Source organism: Hipposideros armiger, unplaced genomic scaffold (assembly GCF_001890085.2).
Source record: "Hipposideros armiger isolate ML-2016 unplaced genomic scaffold, ASM189008v1 scaffold_200, whole genome shotgun sequence".
Lineage (NCBI taxonomy): Eukaryota > Metazoa > Chordata > Mammalia > Chiroptera > Hipposideridae > Hipposideros > Hipposideros armiger.
In genome coordinates this window covers 1,478,700-1,490,765 of record NW_017731550.1, presented here as the reverse complement: position 1 = coordinate 1,490,765, position 12,066 = coordinate 1,478,700, and the positions used below count along the sequence as shown (strand labels likewise).

The 12,066-nt window shown below is 34.0% G+C and overlaps 1 protein-coding gene across 2 annotated transcripts in view; it reads right to left on the bottom strand.

Moving 5' to 3' along the window:
• NEGR1 (neuronal growth regulator 1) overlaps nucleotides 1–12,066 on the bottom strand; it is an 836,867-nt gene that overhangs the window by 578,409 nt on the left and 246,392 nt on the right. The window lies entirely within an intron of this gene.

The following is a 12,066-nucleotide window of genomic DNA, read 5'->3' as shown; positions in this document are numbered from 1 at the left end:
ATAGATAGCATAATAGGTAAAAAGTTGTTATTATGAAACATTTGAAATGGTTAACTTCCGTAAAGTATATTAGCAACACCATATTTATACACCAAGACTGAGTTAAGTAACATGCTCAAATAATCATTCTAACTTATAAATGCAATATTAATGTAGTATGTTGTCATTAAACCAGTGTAGATATTGGGTTTTTAAAAGTCTTCATTTAAATATGATGCCTTCATCAAGCTAGATATGCTTAGTGCTTATTTGTCCATTACGAAAAAAAGACAGTCTTTTTCATAACAATTATTCACATTTCTTAGTGTGAGCAGAAATATAATAGGAGGTCTCTGAAATATGCCAAATGAAGGTATTCCTTCATAAAATAACACACCAAAAGTTCAGATATTTGGCTGTCATTAAAATTATATTACAGGGTATTTTTCACAGTGTTTTTCACAGGATCTATTTTAAGAAACTCAAGTAAATAAGGCTGTGTTCCATATAATGCTACAGCCACCTTATTTGTTCGAATTATTGTTAACATCCAGGAAACCTATTTTAGAGAGCATACTAATATGAGTTACACTATAAAACAGAATTTAAAAAAAGAAATACTTTAGGGGGAAAAAGTCCTTGAATTTGTCATAGAAACATACTTAAACATACTGTTGCAATGCTTTTATGAGCATAAATGAAATCGGTTACTCATTTGTGTCTTGTATTTTTTTTATTTAAAGAATTTAGTGTGGTATTTTATCTTCTTCTGAAGCAAACAAATTCAAGTATTACAATATGCAATCACACAAATGCACATTTTATTGTCCTGTGGGCTTGAGCATTCATCTGCACTATTCTAATAAAGTTGGTATGAAGACAAAAAGTTAACCATTTGCAGCCTTTTCCTTTAGATTTTTATCATGGATAAAATGAACATTAATGTTTTTTTAGGTAATTTGCCAACAACTCTGTTGTCCACAGCCAAAATAATATGAAAGAATATCACAGTAAAAACAGACCTTCAAAGTTATCTAGCCAACTCTGAACATGAATACAAATCTAGGTTGACATTTTGTTTGCTCCAAAGAGAAATGAGAAGAGCAGGGATAGTGCAGTGACTTTTATATAAAGCTAAATTTTCTCAATTTAAGAAATTGTCTTTCATTCTGGGATCATGTCATCTTACAGTTTTGTATTTCAATGACCTTTATTTATTAAATAACTTTCTTGTTCTATCACTGATAGGTTTGAATCCAATCTTAGAGTAACAATAACGAAGACTGGCTCAAATGAGAACAGGAGGTTAAACTCAAAGTAATGGATGTAATGTGCAAGAAAGAGAGATGTTAGAAGAAATGAACATTTGTTACCTACCATCCTTTACAGACAATTTCTAATGTGATCATTCAAAACAGAACTTGTGAGATCTAATTGTTCCTATTTTACAGACAGAGAAACTAAGAATTAGACAAATCAATTCTTCCAAGGTGATACAATTGTGAACCAGTTTTGAAATTCAGGCCTGTATGCCTCTGGAGCCCACACTGTCTCCTATCCTCACCTGCCTCCCAAAATAAAAAAGGGCCAGAAAACTATCCAAGAGTTGAATGGGTAGGCAATAAGTTGAGGAGCTTTTAAAGCTCCTGGAATTTCCCCCAAATACTTCCATCAAGAAGGTAATAGACTTGAACCCAAGATGCTTTCCTCTTAAATGAAGAGATGTTGCTTTCATGCACAGGGAAACCACTAACCTGTGAGCCTGGAAGATGTACAGCAACTTATAAGAGCCCACATTCCAAGAGCTCTAAGTCATGGGTTCACTGTAAGAACCATGGCTCTGCCCTTAACTCAAGGGGAGGAACATGGTTCACGAAATTGGGTTCAATCTGCAGTGACTGCAATGCAGTAAACACTTGGATCTTTCTAGAGAGTCTGATTTTGCATCTTGTTAATTAGAACCTCTGGTTCTTTTGTCTTACACCTGAATACAGTTATTTATTTAGCTTCTTTGGAAGCTTTTTGAGCATGATATATATTTGAATTAACTGGACATTGTTCTAGATTTTTATGACTATAACTCTTACAGTTATTTTAATTTATTCTATATAATTTGATAAAATATATGCATCGAGCGAATGTGGTATGCAATGTGATGTGAATGCATAAGTGTAATATACGTAAAATGCACATGTATAAGCCAAAGGGTGTTCAAAGAATGGGTAACGTGAGTAGATAAATAACCAGAATAAAAGCTGACTATGTCAGCTGACATAAAACAAGCTGAATACTACAGAACATTCAAAGAGGAAGAGATTTTGTGAGTTTGTTAAAGGCAGGGCCTAAGTTCAATTCTCGGTGTTTCCTTGTAGTATGTACTACTTGTCTTTTACATAATATTTGCTATTATTTCTTTAAAAATTAGTATGGTGGAGAGCTTCTTAAGAGCAGAGATCATGTATTATAACCTGATGACTTGGCAAAACGCCTAGTAATTTAGCACCTGAGGATATTTGTTGAATAGATGGATCAAAAAAAATAAATCAATGAGTTTGTGCAAAACTCAAATAAACCTTTAAAAATGGTTCCAACATTTTTGCCATCCAGGATATCCCTATCATTCCAGCTGGCTTTATTCTGCAAACTCTGAGCTATTCTTAAGACAGGTGTCATGGGTCTTATAAATCTGTTACAATCCAATTATTTTCATTTGCAGAAAATTGGTTTTCTTTTAATTAGTCATAGTTTAAGAAAAAAAGAATCTTTGTAAATTCCTTTGGAAAATTGTTTTAAACAGCAGCTCAAAAATAACAGTTCCAATTACATTGAATAAAGAAGAATTCTTTAAAATAACTTTATGACGAGTCCCAAAGAAGTTAAGTGGTTTTTTTCAAGGAAGCACATTGAATAATGAAAAACTCTTTCAAAGAACATATAGATTTTCTTATTTCTAAAGCTACAATTATCTACAGAACGTGCCTCCTGGATGAGAATGTAAGCTCTACAAGGGCAGAAATATTTATTTATTTTACTTGTGATCTCAGATCCTAGAACATTATTGAGGTCATAAAATGAGCTAAGTAAATATGTCTTAAAAGAGTGAACAAACTGATGGAGGAATGAGAGGTATAGAGTTTACTGAACTGTACAGAGCAAATGGTATATACTTGCTTGTATAGTCTATGTGGAAAGGACTAAGGAATTTTTGAAATCATGAACAAATATTTATTGATAGCTTACTATTGTGCACCAGTTAGTATTCTAAGAGCTATGAACAGAGTAGTGAAAATAATAGATAGCTTCTTGCCTTTATTGAGCTTATAGTTTACTGAGAAGAGAAAGAAACAAAAGAAATATACAGTGGTTCTCAACTCTTAACTGTAGAATTTTTGAAAGTTATTAATGCCTAGGATATCTCCCCTCTCCTACTTCACCAAGATATTCACATATACATATGGGTGTGTGTGTGTGTGTGTGTGTGTGTGTGTGTGTGTGTGTGTGTGTGATTTATAATTTTTGATAACTGTTCAGGTAATTCTGATATGCAGCTAGGGTAAGAACATTCACAATAAAAAAATTGACATAAAATATAACGTCAGAGAATAAGTGCTATGAAGCAAAATAACGCAGAGTGAAGGAAAAGAAACTGGAGAGCCATGTGTATCAATAGGTGTAACATTTCAGCAACCGATAGAAGGCCACTCTGGCCGGAACGAAGCAAAGGGAAGCTGGCAAAGGGACCAGTCAGGGCCACTACAAGGATTTTATGTTTTCATTTAAGTGTGATGGGGGGACACTGGAGGAGTCTTAGTGAACAGTAACATGATCTGGCACAGGTTTCAAAGTCGTCCTTTAGGCTGCTGTGCAGAGAATATGCTGTAGAAAAGGCAGAGTAGAAGAAGAAGCAACACAAGTCAGGAAAAGCAAGAAATGATGGCTTTAGGGTGGATGTTAGCACAGGGGATCACAAAATGTGACTCAATATGTATTTTGATGTTAGAAATGAGAATGTCTTCATGGAGTGGACATGATGTGAAGGAAAAAGTGAGAAGTCAGGGATTTCAGGGTTTTTAGCTCAAGCAAGGAAGTGAACAGCAGTGCCGTGCTCATAACTCTTGGAGTTTCATGTTTATATATTTCCATCTAACTGAAAAGACAAAAAAAAAAAAAGATGTGTCTTGGTGTCTTAAAATAAGATGGTGAAATAATCCGTCCAGAGTTCTCTCTCTTCTTCCACAAGTATATATAGTCTTAATCATATGGACACGACATACACACATATTTGCATAAGCACATGCACAGCTATAAATGTTCTTAAGTTTAAAGAGCCTTTTTTGTTCCACACTAGAGAACAGGGACAGGAAAAAAAATAAAGAAAGAAAACAGGAGACATTATTTTATTATAGTGCAGCTGTACCATATCCTGCTTTCATCAGTATGAACCTGAAAATTCTTTAAGAGTAATAAAAGCGAGGAAGAACTAATAAAACGAAAGTGCCATCAAAGACATATGAAGCCTTAATCAGATCAATAAATACATTTCAAACAAGTAGAAGGTTTGAGACAGTAAAGACACTTTGAAATGAGTTTTGTCTTAATTTTGAAGTTGCCACTTCTAGTTGATAAAAGCTGAGGAACGGCGGAGCTTCACTGCCATGCCTAATTTGCCACACAGCGTCACATTTCCTCATTTTGTTCCGTGAATTACTACAAATTTGAAACTATACATTTTAACCTCACATCACTCATCGTGTCCTTAGCAGTTTGTGTTTTATCACCTCCAGTTCCTTCTAAAAGGCATTCTTCACTTAAATGTTCTTTTTTAACATACATTTTTATGACTATTAAAAATATTAATTACCATTTATTGAGTATGTAACTACCGATGAGCCAAGGGTTTCACATATTCTAGTTATAATAAAAGAACTAATGTGGCAGAGCAGGTATTAGCATTCCTGTTTTGTTTTTTGTTTTTTCAGATGAGGAAATTGAAGGACTAAATAAATGAAAAGTTGGCTTAGGTCACTTTTAGTTTCCTTTGGAGTCTCAGATTTTAAGTCTACATACATTAACTTTACTTTTTTTTTTAATTCCCTTTTATTTCTGGCAATAAAACCTATTAGATTTTGAGGAAAAATAGTTTCAATATAGATCACCTGAAAATATTAAATGCATGATTTAGATGGTAGGAAATTCAGGAAAAGGAAATCATCAGGGGCTAAAATTATAAGAAAGCCTGAAGAAAGAGAAGTAAATCATGAAAAGTCTCTTATCTTGAGTGGCCTAGTTTAGATCTCTCAAGCCACTGTTGAAGGCTACAGATAAAACATGGGGCCACAAAAGACCTAAGTAGTCAAAGCAACCTTGAGAAAGAAGAACAAAGTGGAAGGCATCACACTCCTTGATCTCAAACTAAACTACAAAGTTATAATAATCAAAACAGTATGGCACTGGCAAGAAAAACACACAGAGATCAATGGAAAGAATAGAGAGCCTAGGAATAAACCCTTACTCATATGGTCAACTAATCTATGACAAGGGAGGTAAACATATACATTGGTGTATAAAGTTTTGACAAGTGGTGTTGGAGAAACTGGACAGATACATGTGAAAAAATAAAACTGGACCACTCTCTTACACCATATATAAAAATAAACTCAAAATAGGTTAAAGGCTTAAACATAAGGTCTGAAACCATAGAACTCCTAGAACACATAAGAAGTAAACTATCTGAAATTATTCTCAGTAATATCTTTTTGGATACATCGAGCAAGGGAAACAAACAAAAGAAAAAATAAACAAATGTGATTATACATCAAACTAAAAAGCTTCTATACAGTGAAGAAAAACTGCAACAAAACAAAAAAGCAACATACTGAATGGGAGAGTATATTTGCAAATCATTCATCTGATAAGGGGTTGATATTCACCCTATATAAGAAACTCATACAACTCAATAACAAAAAAATAAACAATTGGATTGAAAAATGGGCAGAGGGCACGAAAAAAACATTTCACCAAAGAAGACATACAGATGAGCAACAGACATATGAAAGGAAATTCAACATCATTAATCATCAGGAAAATACAAATCAAAACCACAATGAGATATCACCTCACAGTAGTCAGAATGGCTATTACCAAAAGTCAACAAACAAGAGCTGGTGAGGATGTGGGGAAAAGGGAAACTTGTGCACTGTTGGTGGGACTGCAGCCCCTATAGAAAACAGTATGGAGATTCCTCAGAAAGCTAAAAATAGGTATACCATTCAACACAGCAAATGCTGAATCACTGTATTATACACCTGAAACTAATATAACCAATATAAGATTGTATACCAACTATCCTTAATTAATAAAAAAAATTAAATTAAAAAAACAAACAAACAACCAAAAAAACTGAGGCCCAGGAAAGTGGAAGGTTGAAACAAATCAGCTCCCATAATAACAGAGTTCTGAAAAACAAAACTCTGGGTAAGTAAAACAGGAAAAGCACTTCTTCCAGAAAAAGCTATAGTAGGAAAGCTTGCCCTTTTGGGCCCCATAAATGGACCAGGCCAAAAATGTTAGATGATTAGATAAAAGAAAGTACAGCCGGGGTAGCTGGTTAGCTCAGGTGGTTGGAGCGCAGGCTCGTAGCACCGGGGTTGCCGGTTCGATTCCCATATGGGTCAGGGAGCTGCGCCCTCCACAACTAGATTGAAATGAGTGCTTGAGTTGGAGCTGATAGGTCCTGGAATAACACACTGTTCTCCAATAAAATTAAAAAAAAAAAAGAAAGAAAGAAAGTACAGCCAAGCTTTTTGCTATTTACAAGAAAAAAAAATGTGTAAAACATAAATACACTGGAAATTAAAAGTCAAAGGACAGAAAAAGATATATCGGGCAAGTTCTAAACAAAAGAAAACTGATATAGTTATATTAATATCAAAGTAAATCATAAAATAGTAAAACAAACCAACAAGAAAAAAATAGGAGAGATAATGAGTCATTAAAAATTGATATAAGGGCTGGCCGAGTGGCGCGATGGTTAAGAACTGGCTTGGGACACCAGAGGGCCCTGGTTCAGATCCCACATATGAGGGCCAGTGACACTGCCCTCTATAGCTAAGATGCTGAACAACTGCTCAACCTGGAGCTGGGCTGCCGTGAGTCACCGGCGACGGCGTAGGCTGCAGCCCCTGTGACAGTAGGTTGCCATGGGCTACCGCATGTAGCCAGCAGCCAGCGTGAGCGGCCAGCAGCTGCAGTGAGCGGCCGTCCAGAAGCTGGCGACTGATCTGCGTCACCCGGGAAGAGCACAATGATGGTGCCAACTTGGGCCAGTGAAGCAACGTCTTCCACAACTAGACTGAAGACCAAAAGGAGAGCAACTTGTCTGTTCCTCTTCCCCCAATTCCCCAGCACTGTTCCCTTCCCCCCAATACCCCAATAAAAATCTTAAAAAATAATAATAATAAAATAAATAGATTTTAAAAAATTGATATAAGGTTTAATTCAGCAGAAGGATTTACAATGTTTAATTTTAGATGGATTTATAAGGCAGCTACAAAATATTTAAACCAAAAAATTGACAGTTCTAGAAGAAAATGACAAATATATCATTATAGTGGCAGATGTTAGCACAACCTTTTGGTAATTGTTAGATCATACAGACTTAAAAAAAAATAGGAAGGGATACCGATGATGTGAACAAGTTAATGACAGTGAAATAATGTTCATAAATGAACTGTATTCCCATGCCAAAAACACATTCCATAAAATTAGTATCTATTTATAAAAAGAGCTTTGAAAACTGAAAAATGATATATACAAAAACAAACAAAAAAAAACGCCTTAAATTTATAAAGAACATATACTAAAGACAACAATGAATATTTTCCAAAGTGAAAAATTAAATGCATTTTCTTTGGAATTTGACAAAATATTTGCTACCATCACTTCTTTTTAAAATACAAGAAATATTTTAGCCAGTACCATATGACGAGAAAAAGAAATAAGAAGTGTGTATAGCTTGTTGAAGAAATATCCAAATAGTCATTATTCACAAATGATACAATTATCTCCATGGAGAGAGCAAAATAATTTAGAAATTCATAATTAAATTTAATAATTGTTTGAAGACGATGCTATATACAAAATTAACGTAATAAAAATAATTGCATTTTTGTATAATAGTAAATATTTAGAACATTTGATTTTAAAAAGATACCTTACACACAAGGGTACAAGGTATCTGTGAATAATTTGACAAGGACAACATTTAAAAGTTCACGTTTGAAAATATTGAGAAAGAAATAAATATAATTATAAATCCATTGAATTTGAAAAGTTCTTAAGGAGCAATAGCAATTTCTAAGGTCTTTTTATTTTACTGTATTTTTTAAAGATGCCAAAGACTCATAATATAAAACAACTGAAACTCAAATCATAAGAATGAAAGCTTGACTATCTTTCTTTGCTCATTAAATGTTATTTTGTTTCGGCCAATCTTGCATTACAGTGAAATGAAATGTCCTGAAGTAATAAAAGCGCCTGAGGAAGTAAGAAGGAAATCTGTATGTATCCAACTCCTTTCATTAAAGAGTGTTTTATTTCTTCCATTCATTGCATTACAGTGTCATCATCGTCATTTTTGTGGCAGAGGTTTTTGAAAAGGAAGCTGACATAACTCCTAACTCCTTTTATGTGTCTGCCCATGCAAAGGTTAATGGGTTTTTACTGTTGTGCTGGTGGCAGTGCTGGTATTGGAACCTGAGCAGAGTCCTTGAAATTTGTCTGATTCAAATTAAGCCCAAACACTTTAAACAAATAAAATTACCTCATTTCAATTGCTTATGTATCCGTAACCACTTAGCTAAGTGTTTACAGTTTCTCCCCACACCTATTTTGCTGGATGAATCCTAAAAGCTGATTTATCAGGGGGGATATTAAAAAGGCTTAGTGCTTTAAAATGCAGATGCAAATTCCCCCACATGGTGAGGCCAACAGGCCTGTTTTTGTGTAAATGAGAGTTATGCTGCTAAATCCCCCATAATGAGATTAGAAAGTATCTTGTAAATTAAAGGAAGAGATTTTTTAAATTAATATAATGCTTCCCTGATAGATTACATTCCATGTTTAAAGCATTTTAATAATAATAATTAAAAAAACTTAACAAATAACACAAGAACAATAATTACTCAAATAACAAATTAAAGAGCTGAGCTATGTAAAGGCTTTCACACTCACTGGGGATCAATACACATTAAAGTGAAAGAGAAAACCGGTTAATGAACTAACAAAATAACATAGTAGGGGTATTAGGGGCTAGTAAATGTCATTATATTTTATTATATTCTGCTATCAAATTATGCCATGCTCTCCTGACCTGATACATTGTATTGTTTAAACAAAAGAATAATTATAGTTACAGACAAAGACAGTGAACTTAATGGGTTGCTTACAACACTTACCTTCATCATATCAATAATAACCTTTAAAAGCACTACCACATTTCAAAGAAAATCACCTTTTATAACCTAGTTCTAATATAAAAGTTATTAATTCTCTTCAATTCATGGAATCACTCTTTCTAAAATTTAGAATAAAATATTTGACTTACACAGGTCATTTCTCATGTATAGCCATCTGGCTACATGAATTATTACTGAGAACATACTAGAAATTATTTGAGAAAAAAACCTATGTACTAAAGGTTTTAATTACCACATCATATATTTTTCTCTCCATCTACAATAAAAATTTAAATGTCTGTGTATATAATATGTATTTCTCATGTTTTTGCCTTGAATCAAGACATGCAGCATCTACTTTTGTTTACGCAATTTAAAAAAATGCTTCCTGTGAAAACTTCTGATGAGCTATAAAATAAATAAAAATTGATGGTAAATGGTGTCACAAAAGCACCACAACATTTCAACCATAAACTGTATGCCCTAGGAAAAATTATGCATCCACCAGTCCATTTTATTAGGCAATGCAAACAAAATGTTTTTTCTGTCAAGCTCTTAATGAGCAAATTTCCACATAATTTTCTTCAGGTTGTTATGAACTTCATATAAAGATGCAAAAAGCCTTTTCCAGGATGTTTGTACAGCCATGCTATACTTAATCAAGGTTATCACTATGTTTAGCTCTGTATTTACTGTCAAAGGAAAGATTCAGTCATTACCTTGAAATGTAAGAATGCTTCAAGCTCCTTGAACCTGACAATTGCTAATCTTTAAAACCTCTACACAAAACTTGACAACTGTAAGCTTACCTCTTTTAAAAAAGACAGTATACATTGATGTATTAGAAGGGTAAACTCAGATTTCTGAGCATAATATGCTCATTAGCATAATATAATTGCTTCTGCCTTTAGGGTAGCCAATCAGATTGTGCAAATGTACCTATTCACAGAGCTCTTGAAATGATTTGCCACTTGGGAGCTATAGTGAAACAACCCAATTTCACTTTTCTACAAAGGAATTATGGTTCAAAAATCAAGAAAGTCTATTAAACTTCTAAGGAACACTTTGCAGTCTAGACACCAAAACACAACTCATAAAACATTGCTAAGTTTTTATCTCAGATAGTATAACCTTCACATTGACCCCACCAAAATAAAAAAAAATCCAGAGATGCTCAAATTCTCTGTATTTATAACATTTTAAAAATAAGAACTTCATAGACACTAAATTTTATACAGAACCAAAATTATCTCATAATATCCTTACCATATTGGAGAGTGGGTATTTCCAAAATGCGTACTGGCTATACAAAACTTAAAGTTAAAATGGCTATTTTAACTAGTTTAATACTCTTCTATCATGTTTTTTTAAAGTCCTTATTAATTAATAAAATATATTATTGATTGATTCAGTAAATATCTAGAGGACATCTACCAAGTTTCCAGATACTCTGCTAATCCCTGGGAATCAAAAGTTGAGATACCATCCAGACTCTGAGTTCATGATTAAACCCAAACCAGTCAGTAGCACCAAGACAGAAAAGTAACTGAAGAAGATAAGCAAGCCCAGGGTTAAACTGAGAAAAGAAGGCAAAGTTTTAATAGCTGTGATCTACTTCTAATCCAACTATCTCTTAGAACCTTGCTATGCAAAATGTGGTGTATTCAGGCACATGGGCATTTCCCAGACGCTTGTCAGCACTGCGGAATCTCAGGCCCCACTACAGACCTACCGAACCACGACCTGCATGTGAAGAGGATTCCCCAGCGATATGTATGACATTACACTATGAGAAGCACTCACTGTACTAGATTTTTCTATCTGGATTTTCCATGAACACTTCACACTCATAAAACTTTTCCCTCCAACATATTGAACATTCTCCTCCCTGCCTGTCTTCAATTTACTCTTTCTCCTGACATTACCATCCTAATAACTGGCTCCACAAAACCAGTTAGCTTAGCAAACCAGTTATCTGAGACATCTTCACCATGGACACGCAATCACTGAATCCTATTTAATCTACAGCTTAAACAGTCCTCAAACTCTTTCTTCCTCTTTTTACCACAGCAGAGCAGTAATCCAAGCCTTCATTACCTTTTAATTTGGCTATCTCAACTGTTTCCAAATTGACTGTGTCATCTTTGTTCTAATCTGTCTTTCATATTATATGGGAATTATTTTTCAAAAGCATGAATCTTATTTATACTCCCCTGATTAAAGGCTTTCATACAAAAATATCTATTTTCACATAGGCATAAATAGAATCCACATGCAAGTATATTAATGATCAGGAAATTTGATAAGTGAATGTAAATAAATGTGTGTAATTATTCCTCTCTGCCTATAGGATAAAGACAAACAACTCTCTATCTCCTGGTACCGACCTACCTCTGACCACATTACCCACAGATTGCTTGTCCTGAGCACATCACATTCACTCATCTCCTGTAACAATCTTTGTAAACACTGATACCTTTATGTAGAATGCCTTCTCCCCACCCTTTAAATCCGTAATATCCCTACTCAATCTTCAGTGGGGAAGAGGCTTGATCACTGCACTGTACACCTGAAGCTGATGTTGTATAATATTGTATGTCAACTATAAGTGAATATATATATATATATATAT